The sequence below is a fragment of the Petromyzon marinus genome, chromosome 52 (assembly GCF_048934315.1).
Source record: "Petromyzon marinus isolate PM22_M1 ecotype Great Lakes invasive population chromosome 52, UKy_Petmar_22M1.pri1.0, whole genome shotgun sequence".
NCBI classification, from domain to species: domain Eukaryota; kingdom Metazoa; phylum Chordata; class Hyperoartia; order Petromyzontiformes; family Petromyzontidae; genus Petromyzon; species Petromyzon marinus.
In genome coordinates, this window is record NC_133718.1 from 12,592,812 (window position 1) to 12,619,398 (window position 26,587).

The window sequence follows — 26,587 nt, forward strand, 5'->3', positions numbered from 1 at the left end:
GGTGCTGGGATTCCGAATAAGTCGTTGAGGATTTTAACGCTTTGATGGAGGGGCGGGGTGTGGGGAGGGTGTTGCCCACTCACTTAATCTTTGCGACGTGCGCGTGCAACATGTGTCACGGATTAAGGTTGTACTTTATGCACGCGGCATCATCAGTTCCTCCGGTCCGCTCGTCTTCGACGTTTTCGATCTCGTCGTGTTGCGGAAGCTAAGCAGGATTGAGGCTGGAATTTACCTGGATGGTTAACCACCACCGAGGGGGAGTGCCAGGTACCGTCGTGGGGTGGGGGGGGGGTTGAGTGTCCCCCCACCTCGAGTGTGCTTTGGGTTTTTTTCCGGACCCTTTAGTTTCTTCCCACTCGCATCCATGGCGTTGGCCAAACATCCGAACGCAGCAGAATCATCCTGAAGAAAGAGCTTCGAGACTCGGCGAGGCTCTCGCCAGCAAACAGAAGCTGGCGTTGCCCTGCAGTGTTTCTCCTGGGCCATTCGCGATGTTGTCGACGCGTCTCGGAGTTTATAATTGAGACCAGAAGATACCGCACCTACGCCTCGGTCACTTCCTGGAGTCGGCCTCATTATTTTCTCCGAGTTGCTCCGATAGATTCTGGCCGGTGGATAATTTACAACGCCCATGCGGAATGAATCAATGCGTGGACGTCTCCGTGATTGACAGTGCCAGTGACTGACAATTTTAATGGTCCGATTGATCAGTGACCTGGCCCAGGACGATTTATTTTTGGTGACTGGAGGCCTCCTGTTAATTGTGTTTTTTATGGGGCAGGTATCAGGCACTGTTCCAAATGTCCAGGGAGCCGCTGCTGCTGCTGCTGTTGCTGCGAGATAGGCTGTGTTCTCTGGTTGGACGCCTGTTAGAGGAGTTCCTTCACTCTCAACGCCAGGCCCACTGAGCCCAGAGTGTTGAAAAGTGAAGTTCAAATGGGCAACTCGACGATTTTGGAAACAGCGGTATCTAGACCGGGCCTTGCCACCCCCCACCCTCCCCTCTCTCCAAATCGTCACCAACCCATACAGCTGCCGAGCAGAGGCCTAAAAGCCCAAAACCTCAAGTGGCCAGCAACAAACAGCACTGGCGAAGTTGAAGGTGTAATAGATAAGAGTCAGCACATTTCTTGAATGAGCAAGGTTATTGTGAGCTTATGGAAACGAGACGACGGGAGGGATACACTTCCAAGGCGGAGCAGTGAGAGGGAAATACTCAGAAAGAGAAGTGTTGTGACCTGTAGTGTGGTGAGTGGGTGAGTGAGAGAGTGGGTGAGCGAGTGGGTGAGTGGGAGAGTGGGTGAGCGAGTGGGGGAGTGGGAGAGTGGGTGAGCGAGTGGGGGAGTGGGAGAGTGAGGGGCGAGTGAGTGCGTGATTGGATGAGTGGGAAGGGGAGTTAAGGATGTCGTGTATGGGGCAGGAATAAGGAGCGGGAGAAGAGAAAACGACTGGGAAATTGGAGGAGGAGAGGATGGGAAAGGAGCGGAAAAACGGGAGCAAAGGATGAAGGTCTGGAGAGGAAGGCTACATCAGGGCCTCCACGTTGCTGATGCACGTCGCGGCGTCTGCTTTCACAGGGGGCGGGGAGAGAGAGGAGGGACTTGGAGTGGGGGTAGCCACACAGAAGTCACGTGATTTACGGGAGGCTCGAGCTGATTAAAGTCTTAGATGATTGAGACGGTACAGATGGGATGGTACAAACAAGGCTGGCAGTAACCATCAAGACCGTGCAATCGATAAGTTACAAACGAGACAGGACAAAAGAGAGAGATGGTACATAATAATAACAACCATACACGCGAGACAAACAATAACTCAGTGACAATATAACTAGTGACTTTCAATATGCATAAATCATTGAATGAAGTGAGAGGTAAATCATCACTTGCCGATTAAAAACCGGTTAACGCTCCTACTTTGCAGAAAAAGATTCCTGGAAACATTGGGAATCGTACACTCGGGAATTGTGTTTTAAGTTGCGTGTGAAAATACTGCGTCGACTAGGACAGGACACCTTCAGAATGTTAAGGGGCAGGAAACGGACGACCTGAGGAAGCCATCATCTAGCAGTGGAGAGATCGTGGCTGATGCCGGGCTTGACTGTGACGGTGCATGTGAGCCGGACGAGGATGAAAAAAATTGGCCCTGCCGATGTATATGCCGTCGATGCTCATTGCCAATGAACTCTGCAACCTCGGCCTGGAATTGTGTTCGTGGCTGTTGGCAGCCGTGATGTCAGACGAGATGTCGTTTTGAATGCATCTCGATGAGTGGGCTCGCCGCATGCTGCTCGCGCTCGACGCCACGGCTTCATGTGCGCCCAATGCCGCCTCGCGCGCTCATTACGCATCTCGCTCTGCCGAGAGCCGCCTGAATCTCATCGTGCACCGAGGCCCCCCGCCCCCCGCCCCCCCACCCCCCCGCCCCCTAACAATGTAATCGGTTCTTTCGCACCGGCGGACCGAACCGATGTTGCGCGCACCAGGTCGCACTTTCGTCACCTTTACGTAAACCGAGAAGCCCATTGGCGGTGGAGGCTTACGGAGGCATTCATCCAGCAGTGGATTTGGCATTGCTGATGGCGACGACGACGATGATGATGGATGATGATAGCCCAATGTGTCTCTCAAATACTCCTATTTCCACCACTGGTACATGGGAGCTGGGCCAGCGCTGGGTCCTGACGGTACGGGGCGGAACCCCAAAAAATGTAAACCCGCCAAGAAAGCGTGACCATACGCAGTGTCCACTATCATCATCATAAGAAGAACAAGAACAAGAACTCGAGGCAGCGCTGCCGGATTGAAGACTCCACAAGGGGGAGACGCGAGCTCGCGCGAGAACGCCGCCGATTGTGGCCACGGTGAGAGTCCTCCTGGCACCGCTTCGGAGGGAGCGGGCTCTGGGCGGCGAGCCGCTGAGTGGCACGGAGAGGAAGAGGGCCTTTGGGGGTGTTTTGTTTTTCGGAACCCCTTTGCAGGTGAGCAGAGCTCACAGGGGTTGGCGTGGACCCGGAGGGCACGGTTGGAGGCAAGAGGGGGGCTCAGGGCTGGTCGCTTAGGAGAGGTTGCGATCAGAAAGCAGCGTGCACAGTCCCTGGTTTCTTGCTTTGGTTGGCGAATGTCAACAGTTGGCCCAGACTAAGATAGACGAAGTAATATTGTGAATGTAACCAGGAGGACCGTTCAACTTAACGTTGTGAGTCTTTGCATAGCCCCGATTCACAGTGTTAAGTGACTTCATCATGGATTTCACAATGCTCCGTTCCGCGTAGAATGCCAGAGGGAGAATGATTGTGAATATAAAAAATAAATGTATGTTGTAACCTAGAGTGTTACGATGACTCAAATTCAATACGCAATTAGACCTTTAATTTAACTTCGTTTGGCGGAATATTGGTCTCTTTTTTTACGAATGTAGCTGATAGCTGCCGTGCCGAGATAAAAATCTTCTTTTCGAGCGAAGTAATGTTTTGTTGTTGTTAGCGGGTTGTATATGTGGTGTCGCGAGGTCCTCTCCCTCCCTCTCCCCCACCTCTTGCCGTGGCTTTGCCTCGGCCCGCGTCTGGCTGCAATTGTGGCGGTGGCGGGGCGAGGTTGCAGCAAACCTCCCCGGGTATTCTTGGCCTGAGTAGCAACGCAACCACACTTTGCGTGCCTCCTCCTCCTCCCCACCACCACCACTTCCCCGCCCCCTCAACCCCCCACAAGCCCAGCGCACCCCGCCCCGCATTTGCTCAGAGCGGTTTCCCCCTCTCGCTCGCCCCCTTTTTTTTAAATTCCTGCCATGGTCAGAACAGATATTCTGTCATGCGCAAACTCCGCGGCTCAAGTTTAATGCTCAGAAAGATGGCAAGCGCAATGTGCGTGGTTTCGAATCTCCTATTATTCCTTCCGTGATCCGTGCTCGGCTCAAAGAGACCGTCTGGATCACCGCGAGGTAAGTGTGTTCACCGCGAGGTAAGTGTGTTCACCAGAGCCGTGTAGGGGGGCAGGGGGGGGGGGGGAATAAGGCGGGGGCTGTGGGGGTAGAAACGGCACCGCGGTGCTTGAGCGAGGGAGCTCTGTGCCGCGCTCCGTGTTGATGTCGGTGTAATGCGTCCGGGTGTTTCGTGTGCCGAGGGCGGCTGCCGCTGCGCGCACCGTTTTTCCGCCTGACCTTCCCGCCGCCGACGATGTGAACCGTGCGCGTGCGTTGAGACATCGCCCACCGCCCGCCCCCAGCCCCCCGTGTCTCCACGGCGTCTAAATTGAGCCCTCTGCTGCTGCTGCTGCTGCCACCACCACCACGCTGGCTGTGCGCGCCTGGCGGACGAGGATGCCACCTGGAGCGTTTCGACCGCCGTCGCTCTGCGCTCTTTCGCGATTGTCGGCGGTGACATTTTCGGTTTTGTCCGTTGTTAGTTTCGAGGTTTGTTCGTTGCGTCTGTGTTCGCGTTTGTGTTATTCCGTTAACTGCTTCAACACGCACGGATGATATTGTTATGGCAGCCACGTTGACTGATGCTTGCTCTCGCCAACAATCAAGAGGTCCCTGACTGTAAGAGTTCCTGCTATTCCAAAATTACAGAGCTGTTTTGTGTTCAATGGGGGTGGGGGGGAGGCGTGCGTCATTTTAAATAAAAAAACAAATATCTTGCCGCTCCTATCAGATGAAAGGTCACGTGTGTGTGTGTGCATGTCTGGGGAGCAGTAGTGTATCAGTTGGCGCGCTGCGCTACCAACCCGGTGACCCAAGTTCGATTCCCGCTCACGGCCAACACCAGTGACGAATGAATACCTGGTGCGTTCTTGAAACACCGCCACTGGGGAGACGAAGGTGGCCGGGCGTGGTGCTGGCCACCCATCCCCTTTTATGCTGTGTTGGCCTTCATAGGTGCTCGCGAACAGCATTTGCCCCAACAGCCTGTTCAGGCCATACGGGAGATCTTTGTGTTTGCGTTTTGATTGCTTTTGGTACGCAATGTCGCAATGAAGTGATCGTGCAAATATACATACGAACGCTGGGCACGAATTAAAGCCATCGCGTGTGGCAGTACCGTTGCATCTGCGAGGGGGGGCTTATCGGCCGCGCCACGTATTTACGTCTCGCGTGTTACTCCGCAAGGATGGTGCAATGTCAAGAGATTTTGAATGCGAGCCAACATTGCCATGGAAATGAATCGCCTCCGTGTCATCTGCGAGGCAGCTTTCCAATTACTGCCCTTGCGTAGTGCATGGCTTCTGAATTTAAAACAGGGCCCTTTTTTTCACGCCGAAACATTCGTGCCAAATTGTCTGTGTCCGCGTCCCTGTGCTGTACACGAGTGGCACTCGTGAGTTCATTACGAAAGGGGGTGGGGGGCGGTACACGTGTGAAAAAATAGTGTATTGCGTAAACATGTATTCATATATATGAATAACTTGGCCAAACGTTTTTTTTTAGTTCGTTGTCCTTCCCCGCACCTCCCATTATCACGCCTGGCGACGTACGGTGCGAAAGAAGTTCAACATACAGACAAATATCAATGTTTACAGTGGCGTTATCCATTCATCATAGCCGGCGATGCTGGATCGCACGGTTATTGTTCTACATTGCTGCATCAAAGTGAATGGACTTGGACGTCTGTTGTCGTTGGGTGGTGCATCGCCGCCTTAGGGTGGGGATATTTTGTGGGAACCCTTTGAGTTCTGACAGCTGCCCCTGTAGTATGGTGGCCCTCTCCGAATTATGTCAGAAATGCGTCTTGTAAACTAAATGTTAGTTCAAGTTGCTGGCTGTTGCACCGCGCGTGTTTGGATTGGACACAATAACACAACCTCTGGCCAATTTGTGCGGCAAAAAAAACCCCTCAAAAGTGAAAGCGGTGGTCAGGCGTTCTGCAGTGCTTCTTTCCCTCACAATCGTTAAGCTGAAAGTAACAACAAAACCCCCCTTCAGAAAAGTAGAACGTGCTAGAACAAATTGCCGTTAAACGATTTGTCACAACAGACGTTCAATAATGTAAAGGGGGGGTGGGGGGGGGGAGGAAAAAAGTTCAACGTGCTGACGGCTACAAGGAAACAAGAGTCCCAAAGTAAAACATTTTCTTCAATGATTAAAAGGCATTTTGTCAAAGGGTGGCCCTTGCGCTGTGTGCGTGTTTCATGCCACGGTAATGCGGCTCTATCGGCGACAGCCCGCGACACAACCCGCTGGCACTGAGCCGTGCTGCTGCTCCGAGTGTGGGCGAGAACAATTGGACAATGCGTGGCGGCCCGGTGCACGGCGCCCGGCCCGAACGATTCACTTGCGGGAGCGCCGCAGTCCCAGCCCGCGCAGCTCCCCTCAAGAGCTCTCGCCCATTTAACCTCCGCTTGCCCGGAGTCGATTAGCGGTGTGACCCGCGGCAGGTCTACAGGCCAGCGCGCGGGAATCCGATGCCGGCGCGAGGCCCCGTGTTGTCGTGCGCGTCTCTCTCTCCGCCGTCCATTTGGCGGTATTAAAAACCCGCCCGACGATGACATTACCGGCTGCGTGGTCCCTGCCGGGCCGGGTGTCATTAACCCTCCTATGAAATATTCACGTGTCCACGTTTGTTTACCTCGTCGTGCCGTTATCTCGTTACCCTGCGTGGGTTGTACGCTCGCGCTGCGGTAGCGGCGGTGCGGTGGTCCGCCGGAGCTGACCTTTGACCCCCAGCGATCTCCGGTTTGATTTCTGATCGATGCACGGCATTGAGCGGCGGTGCGTGGTGCCGTAGCTGGCCCGGTGCCGCCACCAGGTTAACTCGGCATAGAATGCGTAGCTGTTGTGGGTGGCGTGGTCACCCCCGCGTCGGGTAGGATGAGAGTGGCGGGGTGTCGTCCCGCTCGTGTCGCCTGCTCTGGCCTTAATAGGCGCTCGCAAACTCTGCTCGCGCTGACGATCTGCAAGGCTCGATGTGGATAGCTCTGCTCGTGCCGTTTCAATCGGGCCGTGCTCAAATAATGGATGTGTTGTCAGTTATGGCGAAGGAGAGGTAGAATGTGGGAGGTGTTCCCTAGTCTTAAAAGTTCTCTCAATTTGTTCCCCATTTATTCGCCGCGCGCCGCAATTGCCGTGCGCAAATTCTTGGCAGCAGCTGTTTATTAATTGTTACATCACAGGATCGTCTGAGATGGGGACGGTTTGGGGAGGGGGCAGGGAGGCCTCATCCAGCAGTTGATCGAGCATGGATGGTGATTCTGATGATGCTGACAGTGACATTTATGTAATTCAAAGTGGGGTTTGGGAAATCCCTGCTTGGATATTTGGGGAAGTTTAATTTCCACTTTCTGATGTAGCCCCACAACATCCTATACAGGGTGGCCCAAAAGTCAGGACACATGGTTATTTTATTTATTTTAACAAATCACATCTGGTTATTTGATTTATTTTTACATCAAACTTACTTCCTTTCACGTTCATGCATGCATTAATTCTATTTTTAAATACATTTGACTTTTTTTTTATTACAGGTGTAATATTTTAACATTCACCAATCATTGTTTTGTCTCAGTTCATTCGGGGTTCTTCATCGAGTTTGGTAAATGATGGATTTGGGGCGAGCCCACAGGAAGAAGAAAAATATAATATTAATAAAGATAACAGATACAAAAAATGTAAATGCGTTAATGCCAGTGTTAAAATATGAAATAACCCTATGTGTCCAAACTTTCGGGCCACCCTTTGACCACTTGGGTTTTGCGCGGCGGTCACCCATCCAAGTGCTGCTCAGGCTCAATGATACGGACTGACACATGCTGGGCACCACCACCGGCACCATCACCACCACCACCGACACCACCGCCACCGACACCACCGCCACTGACACCACCACCACCAGTACCACCACCACCACCACCGGCACCACCACCACCGGTACCACCACCACCACCTACACCACGGCCACCGGCACCACCACCACCGGTACCATCACCGACACCACGGCCACCGGCACCACCATCACCACCACCACCGACACCACCACCACCGACACCACCGACACCACCACCACCGACACCACCATCACCACCGGCACCACCATCACCGACACCACGGCCACCAGCACCCCGACCGTGTCATAACGGATTCTTGTGTCGGGCAAAGCAATCTGGGTGGAGTGGGGCTTGCAATCTTGCATCATCGCCCAAGCTGGAATCAGTGATGTCATTCTCGCCTGGCTGCCATGAAAACCACTCGTCGTTTTAAGATTCTGATGAGGTCTGTAAAGCCTGCCCAGAATCACGGTGGCGAGATGTTAACTACCTCGCCTGGTATGCAGGAGATCGTGGGTTCGATCCCGACCCCGACGCCTGTATATTTGGAGTTTGCATGTTCTCCCCGTGGTCGTGTGGATTTTTCTCCAGATGCTCCGGTTTTGGCTGCTTTAAGTTTCCACATGATAAGCCACTTTGTTGAGCTCTCTTTTGTTGCAATGTCGCTTCTGTAAGCGAGCTGTATAGCTCAGTGGGCCTCATCTGGTCAAATAAAAACATTGTCTAGTTTAGAAAATGTCGGGCTACGTGAGAGGTCACGTGGCTGGGTAAACTCGAGCAGGCCGGTCCCGTGTCCCGCTCACCGGAGGAGCCCGGAGTGCGAGATTTGACTCTGCTCAATGCTAGGGTTGCCACGTCTTGGGTTACACACAAACTGGGACGTATGATGGGACTAAAAAAGAAGAACATCTCATGAATGCATGAATTCACCATCTTGAGTGGTGTAGTAGTATTATTATTGTTGTGCAACTGAAAAAAACCCTGCACTTTTAACATCCAGGGAAGATTTTTTTATTTAAAGCTTTCGTGACTGCAGGGATTCATATTCTTGGTTCTTTCGGTAAAGTCACGTAGAAGGGAAACAATGAAATAATACAAATATAAAACAATAAAATTATCACGACGTTTCAACTGCAACACAAGCAATCATCATCAGGTGTGAAAACCACAGCAAGAAAATTTGTGTTGCAGTCCAAACGTCGTGAGAATTTTATTGTTTTATATTTTTATTATGTTATTGTTTCCCTTCTACGTGACTTTACCGAAATAACCAATATTATGAATCCAGGGAAGACTTACAGCTTTCCAAGGACAGAATTCGCCTCGTCGCTTAACAATAGCATGGTCTCCTAAATAACCAGGACAGGTTGGGCAAAATGGCAGAGCGCTCATTCCACCGTGAGATTGTCTCGTTTTGAAGTTGGCTTTGCTCGGGTCGCATCTTGACTCTTTGCATCTGCTCCATGACTTGAAGTGCTGCACTCGGGAGTGGCTCAATGTGCAGCTTTCTCTGATGTGTTGCTCTTGCCGTCTCGGTTTCTGCAGCAGCTCGCAGCCTATCGAGGTGCAAGCCTCAAACCCAGCACTGGACAGGAGAGGGTTGGTGGATCACCGCGCTGTTGTGCAACCCGCACCCCGTGGGCGTAAAGCACGTGCCATACCCTCACTCACCACGGCAGCACAGCAGAATGCAGACTTATCTCGTCTGTCCTTTCTGTACGGGATAGAGCGTTGTCCCGTCGCATGCGTCGGTTTTTCTCTGGTTGCACTGATTTCCTCCCACACGTATGAACATTCATTAATTAGCCAATAACACCTTAAGAAATGGAGGACTGCAGGGTTTGGGGAATTGTTGGGAGTGCCGGGTCACCGCTTGGCCGCCTTCAAGCTTGTCTGTGGCTCCTGAGTGATTGTGAGATATAATTTGCACAAATGACGACGCTATATTAAATAACAAAAGAGAGTAACACAGTAGGCATTGTATATAATCAAACTCTATGGGAGCAAGGCTATGTGTGCTTATATCAGGAAGTCGTGTGTTGTATGAACATTTTTCCTAAGCCTTCCTCCCGCAGTGTAATGTGAGTATGACTTGCTTCTATATGAAAGCTGTGGTTGCATTAGGCCTGCTTATATCTAGATTCCACTGTTTTAGTTAGCGTGTTAATAATAACAATTTACAATCCCTGTTTCTATTCACTGCTAAATGAAAGCATCCCTGATTATTCGAGTTGAGTCATAATTAGAGAGATCAGTATGCTTGGCAACAGAATCAGTCACATCATCATCATCAGTCACATCATCAGTCACATTATCATCAGTCACATCATCATCATCAGTCACATCATCATCAGTCACATCATCATCAGTCACATTATCATCAGTCACATCATCATCATCAGTCACATCATCATAATCAGTCACATCATCATCATCATCATCAGTCACATCATCATCAGTCACATCATCATCAGTCACATCATCATCAGATGTATGTTATGTTGAACTTCTTTTGTATTGCACGTAGCCAACCGTGCTCATCGGAGTCCACGAATCAGCAGAGCTCTGATTTGTGTCGTACCGGTGAAGGGCACACCTTGAATTAATTGTTGAAATGTTTCTATTGAATTCATCGTTGAGCGCAGCAGCTGCATGCGGTTTTTGTCTCATGGCAGAATTTAGTAAACCAATTAGGGTGCGTGCAAGATTGTCTCGAGACGGAATTCTAACCAACGCCCTTAACATTTTCAAATCGGTCGCGTACAATGCAGTCACGTGAGGCAATGTTAGACGTGGGGGCGCCGCCGAAATGTGACGTTGCTCGCCACTGAACGCTCTCCTCGCTTCGGCCTCTGTAACGAGCGTCTGCGGTCAGCCCTGTTAGCCCCGTGTCCCCTGACGTGCCCCCTGACGTGCCCTCCATTGTGGTGCTGCCCTCGTCACGTTGGGTTTTGCTGAGAATGATCGTTAACGTTTAGGTACTCTCTCGCCACCATCACCACCACTATCACCACCATCACCCCCACTATCACCACTACAACCACCATCAACAACAACTGCCGTTCGCCACGCGATCGTGTCCAGCTAGGTGCACTTTGAGGCCACGTGAGGTGTCGAAGGCTCACTGGTAGGAGGTCACGGGACTGACCCAGGTGTTATGGGTTGACTGAGATGACTGGCAGATGGACCATCTGTGCTCCCCACTGTGCCAACCACCACCATCTAATATCATTACCACCATCATTACTACCACCACAATTACCATCAGCACAATTCCGACCACTATCACCAATACCTTCTCCCACAACCACCAGCAAAGACAAAGACCCCCCGTATAGCCTCCCACAGATTGTTGGGGCAAGTGATATCGTGCAGCACCTATGAAAGGCATGGGAGCGTGGGTGGCCGGCACCACGCCCGGCCGCCTTTGTCTCCCCAGTGGCGATGTTTACACGTGAGGCTGAGTTGACCTAGCAGTTTGTAGCGCAATGCGCTAACCGCTACGCCAACACTCCCCGCAACCACCATCGCCACTATCATTGCCTTAGTTCAGACCACTTGCGAGGAAAGCCCTTTCCCGTTCTCTGAGCAGCGAGGAATTTGAAATTCCCTCCGATGTTACTAAACTATATATATAAAAAAAAACTAGTTTTGTTTTACCGTGTCAGGCCCACTGAGCTACATTGCTCTTGATCAGAAGTGACCTGGCCACAATTGATAACTCAACTTAGTGGCATATCATGTGGAAATCTATTGCAGCCAAATACTCGAAACACTTGTTTCTAAATATGGAGGGGAAAACCGGAGGACCTGGAGAAAAATCCACGCGACCACGGGGAGAACACACAAACTCCAAATATTCAGGCATCAGGGTTGGGATCGAACCCACGACCTCTTGTATACCAGGCGAGGTAGTTAACATCTCACCATTTTAGGTTGAACCATATGTGGCTTGGCTCCACGTGCTTCTGAGCTTCTGCAGGAAATGAATTGGAACTGCGTCGGTGGCGGCGTTGTTGTTGTTCGGCATTACGTTTCCAGCACGTGAAGCTCCCAGAAGGCGGAGCGAAACGTCGGACATCATCGTGCCGAACAACACACAGCGGTCTTATTCTTTGGTGTGGCTGATGTAGACGCAGAGCAAGAACTACAATTCCGCATTCAGGCGGTCAAGCCCAGACAAACCCGTCAGGAGCAGCGCAGTGTGTCGCTGTGATCTCTCCTTCGTATTTGTAAATCGGGCATTGAGTCATTATACGTTGTACGGACTGTTCTGGATGACCAGAGGCGCACACTACTACTGGAGAGTTTTTAACTTTCCATTTGTGCATCAGGTATCCGCATCTACTGCCATGGTGTGGTGTGCAGTGGATTCGGTTTAGGGTGGACCATGAGCTTCGTGGAAGATCAAACCAAGGGATGTTTTGCGTTGGGTCTTTCACAACAAGGTGGTGTTTTTGAGTTCTGTTGACCTCCATTCAGCTCGCCACAAGGAGTTGAACTCGCGCGCTGTTCAAGGTTAAGCGCATGGGTCCAACAAGGACTCGGCGTGGCTTCAAGCGATGACGAGGGACGTTCTTGAGGTGCTGGTGAATGAGAAGGCGACTGATTTCCTCGATACGCAGGACTTCCCGGAGGGGGGGGGGGGGAGAGATTTGTGACAGCACGGGCAGCCAGGGTGTTGGGTCGACTTGTGGGTTTCAGTGACACACCGCATTGCAGTGTTCAGTGGGACATCAACAAGTCGAGTGGTGACTACTTCTGGCCCATACTGGTGCACGCGACTCGGCTACAGAGTACAGGAGAAGCAGCGTTGATGTCCGTAGCTCCCCCGCTGGAGCTCGCCAGTTTCTGGACCAGGTCGACCCTTGTTGTGGTCTTCACGGCTACCTTTTTCAGGCGGTCGTGGAAGGTTAGCGGACGGTCCAGCTTCACTCACATAGGTTTGAGTGGGGTCGTGTCGCACAGTGTTGCCGCAGAAGGTTACTCTCAGAGTGTGATTGGCAACATGCAGCGGTGCAAACCGGAAACTTGTCGGAGAGAGCAGCTGTGCAACACAAAACCGCGACCGCTTATGCAGCAGAAATGTAGAAATTAGGAGGGATAATGTTTTGTTCTGGCAGATGTCGCCTTAGACATTGGCAGCGCACGACAATGACGACGATTATGACGATGTATGAATCTCGCACGGAATTTGCACGGAACTTTCAAATTTTCCGGCGCTTCTTATCTCATCTAGATTTATAAAGCAGCGCCTTATTCCAAGGCGCTTTACAGCAATTATAAGATGATAGTGGTTGAGATAAAGAGTGGGGTTGTTATTAAAAGTGTCGGTGTCGTTGTGGTGATAGGAAAACAGGCGGGAGAGGTTATGGAGGGGTTGGGGAAGTGATAGGGGTAGTGCTGGGGGCTGGGGTAGGCCTGGTTGTATGTGTGTATGTTGAACTTCTTGTGCACCGTACGTAGTCAAACACGCTAATCGGAGGTTCGGAGGTAAGGGCAACAAACTGAACACAAACGGCCGTTCTATCGATATCAGCCTTCAATCTAGATTATTTAAACGTAGCCCGGGGGGGGGGGGGGGGCAGTAGTAGGATGGGCGAGGGAGAAGAGATGGCTTGTAAGCGATGAGCGGAAGCAAGTGGGTGTGAAGATGATTGTTTCACGGCGCGCTCTGCGTGTTTCTCCGGGGAACAATGAGTTTACTGCCAGGGGCACGGCCGTCGCGCTGTCGTGAAGTCGTGAGTCCCACGAGGGAAGGCTTCCCCGTGGTTGTCGGTCACATTGCAGGATGCTCGGTGACCCCGGTGTTTGCCGAATACTTTTTTGTTCATTCGGTGGGTTCGTAATCGGCGATCCGCGCTGTCGCGTCCACGACGGCGCAAAGCGAAACCGCACGAGACAGCTGCCTGCCAAGTATAGCGAATACAGTACACACATATTGTTGTCCCACGTCTGACTACATAGCCGCGTGTACGAGTGAATTCAAACGGCGTAATATTGTGAATTGCGTGTCGAAATATGTTAGCAAACCATAAGCGAAGTTTCACAAACCGAACGGGCGTAAAGTGAGGAAAAGTCGTGTGAGGAATGTTTTACTGGCTGGATTCCTGGCGGGTGGGCGAATGCGCGGTGCTGGGACGGATGGACGGCCACGTCCGATGGACGTGCAGGCTGCTCGCTGTGCTAAGGCGACGGAACCGCTGGCTACTGTGCAGCATGGAGCCTGCAGATCGTGCCCTGCTGTGAGCATTCAAACACAGAACGTGTGTGGTACTGCCATTGGTAGTGGTGTCCGTCAGTAATGCTGTGGCCATCAAGAGGACTTCGATATTAGGCGACGTTTCGGGCGGTGGCTCTTGTTTCCCTGCTACAAACCTGGGCCTTTGCCTGAATCGTCGTCGCCTGTTGTATAATTATTCCTCTTTAGGGCCACAGTGTTATTGACGGAGATTTTGAGTTGTTTTTGTGAATTTAAAAGTTCCATCATCAGCGTTAACACCATTTATTACATCACATTGGTCAAGAGAATGAACTTAAACTAAAAAAATAACCACGATGTTTCACCCGTAATGTTAAGGGTGTCTCTTAGCCACATTTAGACAAGTCGTGTTGGTGTCTAGACAACCCACGGCACCCACGGTGGCGGCTCTGCGCCCTGGTCGCCGTGAAGCTTTATGGAGCGTCACGCGAGGAGGATGTCGTAACGCCGCTGGAGAGCGGCTAAAGGGGGTGGGGGGGACCACCTGGGGCTCTGCTTCCCCCACCACAACTTGTTGTTGTTGTTGTTGTCTGCGCCCCTTACACGCCACGGCGACCGCATTGGGGGCTTTGTTGAGCCGCTCGGACCACCGAGCAGCAGCTGTCGGGAGGACGAACGCGTTTCCAGCACACACTTCGCTCATGACAAAGCGACCTACCGCAACGCGTGCCTTCTGGGTCTGCGTGTGTGACCGTGCGTGTGTGACCGTGCGTGTGTGACTGTGTGTGTGTGACCGTGCGTGTCTGTGTGACCGTGGGGAGCGGTAGTGTAGCGGTTAGCGCGCTGCGCTATGAACCTGGCGACCCGGGTTCGATTCCCGCTCACGGCCAACACCAGTAACGATTATCTGAACCGGTCCCGGGCGACCCCTAGATCGACTCAGCCTCAAATGAGTACCTGGTGCTGTGTGTAAACATCGCCGCTAGGGAGACAAAGGCGGCCGGGCGTGGTGTACCGTTCCGGCCTTCATAGGTGCTCGCTAACAGCACTCGCCCCTACAGTCTGTTACAGGCTATATGGGGGATCTTTGTCTTTGTGTGTGTGACCGTGCGCGTGTGTAGTGGGGAGCGGGAGAAGAGCGGTTAGCGAGCTGCGCTGTGAACCCGTCGACCCAAGTTCAATTCCCGCTGACCAACGATTATCTGAACCGGTCATGGGCCTCCCCTAGGTCGACTCAGCCTCAAATGAGTACCCAGAGCAGTGTGTAAATTTTGTCATTAGGGAGACAAAGGCGGCCAGGCGTGGCGCTGTCCACCCACGCCCTCGTGTGCTGCGCCGGTCTTCATAGCTGCTCGCTAACGGCACTTGCTCGCTAACGGCACTTGCCCCTACAGTCTGTTAAAGGCGATACGGGAGATCGTTGTCTTCGTGGGGAGCGGTAGTGCAGCGGTTAGCATGCAGCGCTTTGAACCCGGCGACCCGAGGTCCATTCTCACTCACGACCAATAACAGAGGCGAATATATGAACTGGGCCTGGGCTTCTCAAATGATTACCCGGTGTGGTGTGTGAACATCGCCATTTGGGAAACAAAGGTGGTCGGGCGTGGTGCTTGCCACCCACCCCTTGTGAACGTGCCGGCCTTCACAGGTGCTTGACCCCAACTGTCTGTTAAGGCTACACGGGGGATCGTTGTCTTTGTGTGTTTGGGAGCAAGTGGCATGGTGGTTGGTGGACTGCATCATAACTTTGGTGGCCCTGGGTTCAGTTCCCGCCCATGAACATCACCAGTGAGCAGGGTAGCACGTGAACCTTTTTGGGGACACCTCTAAGTTGATTTAACCTCAAATAAACAAAAGTCAATTGGCTTGCACACATAGCCAGCTGGATTATTACACGGCAGGGGTGTGAGAGTCAGCGGCGGCGGATTGGGGAGAGACGCCTTCATCCAGCAGTGGATTGATCATGGCTGGCGATGAGACAAATGTAGCCTAGTGTAGAGACGATGCCACCCCTGCTTGTCCTCAAATTACCTCAATCGATGCTCGCCAGCGGCACTTTCCCCAACATTTCTCGAGCCATGTGCAGAGCGGATGCTTTTGATGAGAGCGCCAAAATGGTTATTAAATGGTTAGGTTAAGCTTGTTTTCTACAGTAACACTGCGAGGATGATTGTTCGTGTCTTGCGTTGCAGTGGCAATGCCCTTTGTTTGCCTGGGAAAGCCTCGGCAAAGTCTCAAGACTCTCTTTCAGGAGGGCCCTTCTCGTTCGTCAATTTCATTCGCGCGCGTTTCACTTCGTGTGGGAGGCGACCAGAGTGGGCGGAGACAATTCCAGATGCGTGAGTTGGTAGCAGTCGAAGCTCCGTACAGATAGATTTAATAATAAATCCATTGCCGAACTGCCATTCCATCTTCTGGCCACCTCTCAGCCGACAACTCATGGTGTTCCCAGGCCGTCTCCCGTCCAGTAATTATCGCGGGTGTTGCACCGCTCATGACGAGGCCTCGTCCGCAATAATGAATCCTTCACAGGTCCTCGCAGTTTAATAGTTTAAACGAATAATTCGTTTTCAACTTCAAAAACAGCGAGAGTTTATTTATCACGTGTGTATCAAGTGTGTGTATGTGTGCGGCAGAAATATGCTATGAACCTGGCAGCCCGGGATTGATTCGCAGCCAGGGCTAACATCAGTGGCAAGCGATATATCCGAACTGATCCTGGGTTTTTCCTTGGTCATCGGCACTCCGTGGGGCAGTGTGTAAACAACATCAGCACTGGGGAGGCTCAAGGCGGCCTGGGGCGGTGCTAGCCACACCACGCAGCCTGCGCGGGAATCGTCGCCGGCCTTACGTGGTGCTCGCTTCATGGCCTCAATGATCTGAGAATGCCGGTGCAGGGAAGGTCTTCGTCTTTGTCCGAAACGCCCGGTGGCATTTCCAGTACCGTCGCCCATGCCACGCCATCGATTTAGCGCGAACCCGCGCGCTGCCAACCCACGGCACGGCCAACTTGGGCCGCCGGTGAAACCGATGCGGCCTTGTTAATTAAAGCGTGACGCAAACGCCTCTTTGTCATAATTGGCTTCGTAGTTTTCAAAACGAAACGCCGCCATTGACCGGGTAAAACGATGCCGACTTTGCCTCCCGCCCCACACCCAGCGGTGTTCGAGGGATGCTAATTAAATTAGCGATGAAATCAGCCGATGATTAAAATTGGCCTTTTGAAGTTGAATGTCAGCGTTTTCCCTTTGGTTTACAATCCTCGAGTTTAACCAAGACACATGATGTCACAGCCCACAGCTCGGTGTCAACAGAGAGAGAGAGAGAGTCACCCTCTGGTCAACCCCGGGGCACCGTGCGTCTTGGAAGGGGGGGGGGGGCAGCAGTCGCGCCCAAACAAGGCGCCAACATTTTCCAGCCCGGTCTCGATTCTGCAGGGGCCATGCCTGACGCAGACCACACCTCGTACAAGGACGTCGTCGTGTAAACACGCCGTCACATTCTTCTCATTCCTTCATATTTATTTACCCGCCCATAAAAAGCCTCGCGGAGTCTCAAGGCTCTCTCTCAGGAGGGTCCTGCCGAGTGTTGACAGTCCAGGCCGGTGTTCCGAGCTTGCGGTTCTACCCGGTGGAGTAACGGCGCGGCGTAAACGTTATTTATTATTTAATTATCGTATTTATTTATCAAATTTGAACCACGGGACACCGGCACGCGCGGCCTTATTATCTTTCTAGAATAGCGTCGTCACGGGATCGTTGACGTGCACTTTGAGGCGGGCGGCACACTTTTCTGCAATCGATAGGCCCGCCGGTGTTAACCAGGGCGGCCGTGAGGCTCGAACCGTGACCCCCGGCGCCACGATCGCGCGACTTCCGCCGGGCCGTCGCCCTCGGCAGTCGCGCTCCTCTCCCCCCCAGCTTATAACCATGGTCGCCTCTGCGCCGACACCGGCAAATAATGAAATGTGGGAGGTTCAACTTTGAATTGACCTGGGATCTGTCGTTAAATCTGAGTGGTTCTCTCGCTCTCCCTCTTGCGTTGCAATTGCTTTGGTTATGTTATTCTGGAACATGGTGTCCGTGGCGAAAAGGTCGGGCGACCTATCCCACCCTCCCTCCACCCGGTAATTCAAGACGCGCACAATCACACTCGGCCACTTGTGTAACCAGCACCCGCCACGGCCACGGCGGCGTCAGCAACTTCGCTCGGGCAAGAATATTCGAAAAAGGCCCAGTGGCGTGTTTGCTTAGAGCATTGCTTAATATCTGCGGAGTGGAACAAAACAGGGCGGGTGGTGCGCCGTGCACAAACAGCAGCTGCCTGAGTCGTGTTACCTGCCCCTCACCTGCGGCTCCAGGAGCAGCAGCTGTGCCGCCCCTCAACCCCGCATCGGTAAAGTTTGGTGTCCCCCCACGTCACCCATCGTCGTCGTCGCCAGCAACAGCAGCAGCAGCAGCTACTGTTGCTGCTGTTGGTGAAAGCAATCGAATAGCGGCACTCTGAGATGAGCTCTCGCGGTTTCCGATTTTGCGCTGGACTTGTCCGTTGGAATGAGTTTCTCAGTGGCTATGGGAATTGTAAAATAATAAGAGGTGATGCCGGCACTTGCGTATTATCAACAAATAAAACATCGTGTCTAGATCCCGATGGTTCTAAACATCGTTATTTGCCGTGAATGCCATGATGACAGTAGTCAGTAGCATCATCATAGTTAATAACATCAACAGGATCATCGTCATCATGATCATTGACCCCATAATAAATGTAATCATCATTATCAAAATCTTCGCCATCACTGGCATATTTGTCGTCTGCAGGATCATCATTGTTCTCACCACCACGGTGGCCAGGAGATGTTAACTACTTCGCCTGGTGTACACAGGAGGTCCTGGGTTCGAACCCGACCCTTGATGCCTGTATATTTGGAGTTAGCATGTCTCTCTCCCCGTGGTCGCGTGGCATTTTCTCTGTTTTTCCCTGCACATTTAGAATTAACGTGCATTTAGAGTATTTGGCTGCTATCCATTTCCACGATAAGCCAATTCACAGAGCTGTCATTTGTGTCCAGGTCGCTTCTGAAAAAGAGCTACGTAGCTCAGTGGGCCTTACCTGCTCAAATACAAAAAGATAAATTGACGTCGTCATCTTTGTTTCACGCACCCCACGAGTGCCAAGTCGGCTGACCGTGAAGGTGGCCCCCGTGCAACGACTTCACGACGAGTCGAGTCCGCCTGAGGAGGAGAGCCACAGGCCGAGCGAGGCGTGAGGATCACGTGGCCGTTGTCGAGGCGTGGTGCACACACAAGACAAAGATATCCCGTATAGCCTGAGCAGACTGCCGGGGCAAGTGCTTGTTCGCGAGCACCTATGAAGGCCGGCACCGCACACGAGGGGGTGGGTGGCCAACACCACGCCTGGCCGCCTTTGTCTCCCCAGTGGTGATGTTTACGCACCACTCCAGGTACTCATTTGAGGCTGAGTCTACCTAGGGGAGGTCCGTGACCAGTTCTTATCATCGTCACTGGTGTTGGCCGCTAGCGGTAATCAAACTCGGGTCACCGCAGCGTAGCGCTAACCGCTACACTACACACACGTGGTGTATGCAGATGTTATGTTGGCATAGTGCACGTGTACAGGTAAGTGTGTGTTCAGCGAGGGTTTTTTTAATCCGCCCGCATTCGTAATGCTCTCCCGCCTGCCAATATTTAACGCCGTTTCACTTTTACGAGTTATTTACTTTTCCGCGGGTGTGGGAGTGGCGGCGCTGAGGGAAGCGGAGAGGCCATGGAGTCGCTTTATGAACAGTCCCGTGAGGAGCACACTTGGCCTGGACCTTGCTTGACGGACAGATGACCCCTCGTGAGTTCCCGTGGCAGGGCGGGATGGGTTCTGGCGGGGCAGACTCCAGCATCGCGCACGAGGCACGGCGACACGGGTTCAATGTAGAAGGAACGAACGCGAGGCCTTTGGGTTTAACAAAACAAATCCACGAGCCTCCTCCTGACCCAATACAAATGCAATCTCTTGTCACGACAGCCGGCCTAGAGGGAGGATTTTCGTGCGTAACGTAATGCTCGGTTTCAGGTGACTGTCTCTGACTGCACGGACGCGTCTCAGCTTTCTCCACACACAGCGCCACGCTACATCTAGAGGGCCTCGTCTCCCCCTGTGTCTCATCTCCCTGTGTCTCATCTCCCTGTGTCTCATCCCCCTGTGTCTCATCTCCCTGTGTCTCATCTCCCTGTGTCTCATCCCCCTGTGTCTCATCTCCCCCCTGTGTCTCATCCCCCTGTGTCTCATCCCCCTGTGTCTCATCTCCCTGTGTCTCATCCCCCTGTGTCTCATCTCCCTGTGTCTCATCCCCCTGTGTCTCATCTCCCTGTGTCTCATCCCCCTGTGTCTCATCCCCCTGTATCTCATCTCCCCCTGTCTCATCTCCCTGTGTCTCATCTCCCTGTGTCTCATCCCCCTGTGTCTCATCCCCCTGTGTCTCATCTCCCCCTGTCTCATCTCCCTGTGTCTCATCTCCCTGTGTCTCATCCCCCTGTGTCTCATCCCCCTGTGTCTCATCTCCCCCTGTCTCATCTCCCCCCTGTGTCTCATCTCCCCCTGTGTCTCATCTCCCTGTGTCTCATCCCCCTGTGTCTCATCCCCCTGTCTCATCTCCCCTCTGTGTCTCATCTCCCTGTGTCTCATCCCCCTGTGTCTCATCTCCCTGTGTCTCATCTCCCTGTGTCTCATCCCCCTGTGTCTCATCTCCCCCCTGTGTCTCATCCCCCTGTGTCTCATCCCCCTGTGTCTCATCCCCCTGTGTCTCATCTCCCTGTGTCTCATCTCCCTGTGTCTCATCCCCCTGTGTTTCATCCCCCTGTGTCTCATCTCTCTGTGTCTCATCTCCCTGTGTCTCATCTCCCTGTGTCTCATCCCCCTGTGTCTCATCCCCCTGTGTCTCATCCCCCTGTGTCTCATCTCCCTGTGTCTCATCCCCCTGTCTCATCTCCCTGTGTCTCATCCCCCTGTGTCTCATCCCTCTGTGTCTCATCTCCCTGTGTCTCATCCCCCTGTCTCATCTCCCCCCTGTGTCTCATCCCCCTGTCTCATCTCCCCCCTGTGTCTCATCTTCCTGTCTCATCTCCCCCTGTCTCATCTCCCTGTGTCTCATCCCCCTGTCTCATCTCCCCCCTGTGTCTCATCCCCCTGTGTCTCATCTCCCTGTGTCTCATCTCCCCCCTGTGTCTCATCCCCCTGTGTCTCATCTCCCCCCTGTGTCTCATCTCCCCCTGTGTCTCATCTCCCTGTGTCTCATCCCCCTGTCTCATCTCCCCCCTGTGTCTCATCTCCCTGTGTCTCATCTCCCTGTGTCTCATCTCCCTGTGTCTCATCCCCCTGTGTCTCATCTCCCTGTGTCTCATCCCCCTGTGTCTCATCCCCCTGTGTCTCATCTCCCTGTGTCTCATCCCCCTGTGTCTCATCTCCCCCTGTCTCATCTCCCCCCTGTGTCTCATCTTCCTGTGTCTCATCTCCCCCTGTGTCTCATCTCCCTGTGTCTCATCCCCCTGTGTCTCATATCCCCCTGTGTCTCATCTCCCCCCTGTGTCTCATCCCCCTGTGTCTCATCTCCCCCCTGTGTCTCATCTCCCCCTGTGTCTCATCTCCCTGTGTCTCATCCCCGTCTCATCTCCCCCCTGTGTCTCATCTCCCCCTGTGTCTCATCTCCCTGTGTCTCATCTCCCCCCTGTGTCTCATCTCCCTGTGTCTCATCTCCCTGTGTCTCATCCCCCTGTGTCTCATCCCCCTGTGTCTCATCTCCCTGTGTCTCATCCCCCGTCTCATCTCCCCCCTGTGTCTCATCCCCCTGTGTCTCATCTCCCCCCTGTGTCTCATCTCCCTGTGTCTCATCTCCCTGTGTCTCATCTCCCTGTGTCGCATCTCCCCCTGTGTCTCATCCCTCTGTGTCTCATCTCCCCCCTGTGTCTCATCTCCCCGTGTCTCATCCCCCTGTGTCTCATCTCCCCCCTGTGTCTCATCCCCCTGTGTCTCATCTCCCTGTGTCTCATCCCCCTGTGTCTCATCCCCCTGTGTCTCATCTCCCTGTGTCTCATCCCCCTGTGCCTCATCTCCCCCCTGTGTCTCATCCCCCTGTGTCTCATCTCCCTGTGTCTCATCTCCCTGTGTCTCATCCCTGTGTCTCATCTCCCCCTGTGTCTCATCTCCCCGTGTCTCATCCCCCTGTGTCTCATCTCCCCCCTGTGTCTCATCCCCCTGTGTCTCATCTCCCTGTGTCTCATCCCCCTGTGTCTCATCCCCCCCCATGTCTCATCTCCCCCCTGTGTCTCATCTCCCCCCTGTGTCTCATCTCCCCCCTGTGTCTCATCTCCCCCCTGTGTCTCATCTCCCCCCTGTGTCTCATCTCCCGGCCGTGAACCACACACAAACCCAACACGGCCGCCGTTAGCGTGCACGCGATCGGCCTCCTTCGTCGCATCAAATACAAAAAAACCTAACAAACCCCAAAAATGTAACTGAAGGCAAAGGCGAAGTGGTGAATGAGGCGACAACGCCACCCCGACCCTCATTACCGCGGTGATGAGGAGCGCTCGCAGCCCGCACGACTGCGAGCGTCTCACGGATAGCACACACGTGTGTATAGATAGTCGTGCTGATAGCACACACACGTGTATAAATAGTCGTGCTGATAGCACACACGTGTGTATAGATTGTCGTGCTGATAGCATACACGTGTGTATAGATAGTCGTGCTGATAGCACACACGTGTGTATAGATTGTCGTGCTGATAGCACACACGTGTGTATAGATAGTCGTGCTGATAGCACACACGTGTGTATAGATTGTCGTGCTGATAGCACACACGTGTGTATAGATAGTCGTGCTGATAGCACACACGTGTGTATAGATAGTCGTGCTGATAGCATACACGTGTGTATAGATAGTCGTGCTGATAGCACACACGTGTGTATAGATAGTCGTGCTGATAGCACACACGTGTGTATAGATAGTCGTGCTGATAGCACACACGTGTGTATAGATAGTCGTGCTGATAGCACACACGTGTGTATAGATAGACGTGCTGATAGCACACACGTGTGTATAGATAGTCGTGCTGATAGCATACACGTGTGTATATATAGTCGTGCTGATAACATACACGTGTGTATAGATAGTCGTGCTGATAGCACACACGCGTGTATAGATAGTCGTGCTGATAGCATACACGTGTGTATAGATAGTCGTGCTGATAGCACACACGTGTGTATAGATAGTCGTGCTGATAGCACACACGTGTGTATAGATAGTTGTGCTGATAGCACATACGTGTGTATAGATAGTCGTGCTGATAGCACACACGTGTGTATAGATAGTCGTGCTGATAGCACACACGTGTGTATAGATAGTCGTGCTGATAGCATACACGTGTGTATAGATAGTCGTGCTGATAGCACACACGTGTGTATAGTCGTGCTGATAGCACACACGTGTGTATAGATAGTCGTGCTGATAGCATACACGTGTGTATAGATAGTCGTGCTGATAGCACACACGTGTGTATAGATAGTCGTGCTGATAGCACACACGTGTGTAGAGTCGTGCTGATAGCACACACGTGTGTATAGATAGAAGTGCTGATATCACACACGTGTGTATAGTCGTGCTGATAGCACACACGTGTGTATAGATAGACGTGCTGATATCACACACGTGTGTATAGTCGTGCTGATAGCACGCACGTGTGTATAGATAGACGTGCTGATAGCATACACGTGTGTATAGATAGTCGTGCTGATAGCACACACGTGTGTATAGTCGTGCTGATAGCACACACGTGTGTCTAGATAGACGTGCTGATAGCACACACGTGTGTATAGTCGTGCTGATAGCACACACGTGTGTCTAGATAGTCGTGCTGATAGCACACACGTGTGTATAGATAGTCGTGCTGATAGCACACACGTGTGTATAGTCGTGCTGATAGCACACACGTGTGTATAGATAGTCGTGCTGATAGCACACACGTGTGTATAGATAGTCGTGCTGATAGCACACACGTGTGTATAGTCGTGCTGATAGCACACACGTGTGTCTAGATAGACGTGCTGATATCACGTCTACACAGCAGCACGTGTACACACGGGCGCAAGAGCGCAGAGCGCCAAATTCCGCCAATTGCAGTTGTGTGTGAGTGTGTGTTTGTGAATGTGTGTTTGTGTGTTTGTGTGTGTTTGTGAGTGTGTGTTTGTGAGTGTGTGTTTGTGTGTGTGTGTTTGTGAGTGTGTTTGTGTGTGTGTTTGTGAGTGTGTGTTTGTGTGTGTGAGCGTGCCACTAAGAGGTGGGGCCTTACCATCAGCCCCACCAAAACTAAGCACCTGCCTGGGTATTTTGTACCATCGGACACTCCACCCCCACAACTCCCAATCGGTGATGGGGCAGTTGTGGAGAGAGTGGAGAGTTTCCCATACCTGGGCAGTGTGCTTATGACTGGCTCCAGTTTAACAGCAGAGGTCTCACTCCGAATCAGTCGAGCGGCAATATATTTTCATCGGTTGCGTAACGCTGTGTGGAAGCTACCTGGTCTGTCGCTCCGCACTAAGCTTCAGGTCTTCTCGGCCACGGTCATTCCCTCCTTCTCTATGCTTGCGAAACGTGGACCCCCCTAATGGAACATCTTCGCCGGTTAGAAAAATTTAGGCTCGCCTGCCTACGATCCATCCTGGGTTTAACCAGGCTGGATTGTGTGAGGAGCTCACAAATCCTTGAAAGATCTGGGCAAGGTCCCATCGATGAGCTCCTCCGGCAGGCAAGGCTGCGTTGGCTGGGTCATGTAGCCCGCATGCCCAGCCACCGCATGCCGAAACAGCTTTTGTTCGGCCGGATTGAGGGGGCTAAGCGGGCGCGGCACGGGCTAGAGAAGAGATGGAGTGATGTGGTACAGGAGGACGTGGAGCTGAGTGGACTTGCCGATGACTGGTACCAGCGGTGTCAAGATCGGCCTCCGTGGAGGAGGCTCGTGAAGGACGATACTGGGCAGTTGGAGGCAGTCGCCCTCCAACAACAACGGAGGGCGGAGGAGCGACGCTCAGAACAACGAGCGGAGCGCCGGGTGGCTAAAGCACAGCAGGTTGGCACAGTAGGGGGCACAGGTGGTGCATCAGCCAGTCATCTCAGTCAGTCGACCCGTGGCACCTGGGTCTGCCCTGTGACCTCCTGCCAGCGGGCGTTCGACACTTCACGTGGCCTCAGGGTGCACATAGCCTGGCACAAGCGTCGTGGTGACGTCACCGCCACTTAGTGGCGAATGGCGGTTGTTGTTGTTTGTGTGTGTTTGTGAGTGTGTGTTTGTGTGTGTGTGGCATACACACTGCCGCCTACACGTGCGGCATACACGTGTTTGTGTTCGTGTTTGTGTGTGTGTTCGTGTGTGTGTGTGTGCGCGCGCGTATGTATGCGACTGTGCTTGTGTGTGTGGGGAGCGGTGGTGTAGCGGTTAGCGCGCTGCGCAACGAACCCGACGACCCGAGTTCGATTCTCGCTCACGGCCAACACTGCCAGTGACAATTATCTGAACCGGTCCTGAGCCTCCCCTAGGTCGACTCATCCTCAAATGAATACCGGGCACGATGTGTAAACGTCGCGTGCCGTGCCGGCCTTCATAGGTGCTCGCTAACAGCACTTGCCCCTACAGTCTGTTAAGGCTATATGGGGGATCTTTGTATGTTTGTGTGTGTGTGTTTGTTTGTGTGTGTTTGTGTCTGTGTGTGTGTCTGTGTGTGTGCGTGTGTGTTTGTGTGCGTGTGTTTGTGTGTGTGTGTTTGTGTGCGTGTGTTTGTGTGTGTGTGTGTTTGTGTGTGTGTTTGTGTGCGTGTGTTTGTGCGTGTGTGTGTTTGTGCGTGTGTGTGTGCGTGTGTTTGTGTGTGTGTTTGTGTGTGTGTGTTTGTGTGCGTGTGTTTGTGTGCGTGTGTTTGTGTGTGTGTGTTTGTGTGTGTTTGTGTGTGTGTTTGTGTGTTTGTGTGTTTGTTTGTGTGTTTGTGTGTGTGTTTGTGTGTGTGTTTGTGTGTGTTTGTGTGTGTGTGTGTTTGTGTGTTTGTGTTTGTGTGTGTTTGTGTCTGTGTTTGTGTGTGTGTTTGTGCGTGTGTGTTTGTGTGTGTGTCTGTGTTTGTGTGTGTGTGTGTGTTTGTGTGTGTGTGTTGTGCGTGTGTTTGTGTCTGTGTTTGTGTGTGTGTTTGTGCGTGTGTGTTTGTGTGTGTGTCTGTGTTTGTGTGTGTTTGTGCGTGTGTTTGTGTCTGTGTTTGTGTGTGTGTTTGTGCGTGTGTGTTTGTGTGTGTGTTTGTGTGTGTGTGTATGTGTGTGTGTTTGTGTGTGTGTTTGTGTGTGTGTTTGTGTGTGTGTTTGTGCGTGTGGCATTGCACTGTCTTCTTGCGCGGCTCGGCACGACCTGAATCTGGGCGACTGCCAAAACCCTTTCATGCTTTGCCAGGCCAGGCCAGCCTCGCCTGCATGTTAATGATGACCGTTCTGCAGCATTTCGGGAAGAGGGGGGTGGGGGGCAGACGACAAACTGCTTTGTTTAGGCCGCTATTCAGTGCTTTCTGTGCTGTGTTTTTTCTTA

The 26,587-nt window shown here is 52.6% G+C and overlaps 1 protein-coding gene across 1 annotated transcript in view; it reads left to right on the plus strand.

Annotated features, from left to right (window-relative positions):
- SETBP1 (SET binding protein 1) overlaps nt 1-26,587 on the plus strand; it is a 111,829-nt gene that overhangs the window by 66,254 nt on the left and 18,988 nt on the right. The window lies entirely within an intron of this gene.